This window comes from Triturus cristatus, chromosome 3_2 (genome assembly GCF_964204655.1).
Source record: "Triturus cristatus chromosome 3_2, aTriCri1.1, whole genome shotgun sequence".
NCBI lineage: Eukaryota > Metazoa > Chordata > Amphibia > Caudata > Salamandridae > Triturus > Triturus cristatus.
The window spans coordinates 135,100,547-135,101,993 of record NC_140584.1 but is presented as its reverse complement, the minus strand read 5'-3'; the positions used below and the strand labels follow the sequence as shown (position 1 = coordinate 135,101,993).

The window sequence follows — 1,447 nt, the reverse complement described above, 5'->3', positions numbered from 1 at the left end:
ATATACCCCAACAGACAGCTTCTCACTTGGCCAATTATGTGACATTAGCCAATTCTCTGGTGTCTTTCTGATTCGTAGCTCCATTGCATGCAAACATTAAAGGTGTCTACAAAGAAGACAAATAACGTATCATTTTTAAGTGCTAAAAACATGATATTTGAATTTATGTGATCACCCACTCTCGCAAGAGCATTGTTTTCCTGTATTGCAACACTCATCCTAGAAAATCGAAGTGTTTTCCATTGGAATAATTTTATTGTGATAAGCATTGCCTCTTTTTTTCTGAGATAGGCTAAAAATAATTGTAACACTCAGCAACACACTTTAAATTAAGCCCTTTACCATTAACCTCTTAACTAAACCCTCAGTCCCTAACCAACACCTAACATGATGCCAGTGGAAACTGATTAACTCTGAAAGTTGTGGGGCATAAAATGAAACGATTAATTTGTTTGAGCATGACTTCTCTACCTTTGGCTAAGATCAAGTGTAGTATCTGTTCTTATCAGTTTAATTGATTTGTCTGAGTAAGGGAGTGCAGAGATTGAGCAAAAAATGTCCAGAGGGAGCTCAGCGGGGTTCTTCCCCTGAGAAAAAAACAAAAGAAAACTTAAAAATGGGATATAATGACAAATTTGGCAGCACAATTTGTTTAATAAAACCATACATTATTAAAAACAGCATTTTGTTTTTGTGCACAGATTATTTTTCAATCTGAATTTTCATTATGGGACAGTATGTAAATGTTAAACATACATTTGTTTCCAGCAGGGCAACAACATGTAAAGAAGCCAATGCTTAATTTGAGCCAGTGGTTGCAGATGAGGGCCACCAGCACTTATTTTTCTGCATTACTACACTTATTTGTCTTCATCAGACATTCACTGAGAGCAAGAGAGGGAAAAACAAACAAACTGGAAATATAGAGGAAGAGAAAGATGGAAAAACATTAACAAAGGGAGAAAGCAAGAACCTGCAAGAGTGTGATAAAGGGGCAGGGAGGTTCTGGTAGTGAATTGAAGAGGCATGAGGTTGATTCAAGCTTACGGAGCCTTGGTATTGGGCGTGATTACATGTAATTGCACCAGCCCTGGGCTTCTGAGCGGAGTTTTGGGTACCGACACTCTTTTTTTACAAATTAAGAACTGAAAGAAGCATATAGTGCTTAGGATGAACTGAAGAAGAGGAGGCTGTGGAAGGGTTTGGTGGTAGCTGCTCCTTTATTAAAGACAACTATGCAGCTGTGGGAGGTGAGTCCCAATATTTGCCTGTACTCCAATATGTTGATCGCATTTACATTTGGTGTTTCAGCTCCAGCTCCCTTGGTCTAGCGAGTCCCCACCCTCCTTGACATTAAGCACAACAAATTAACAGAGTAATTGAAATAGTGACTGGGACCACTTAATAACCGAGTTCTGGATCAATAATGAGGGTTTTATAAAAAAAT

The 1,447-nt window shown here is 38.4% G+C and overlaps 1 pseudogene; it reads left to right on the top strand.

Annotated features, from left to right (window-relative positions):
- The first annotated feature begins 458 nt into the window (after positions 1-458).
- LOC146856896 (U2 spliceosomal RNA) lies at positions 459-667 on the top strand (annotated as a pseudogene).
- Positions 668-1,447: the final 780 nt, after the last annotated feature.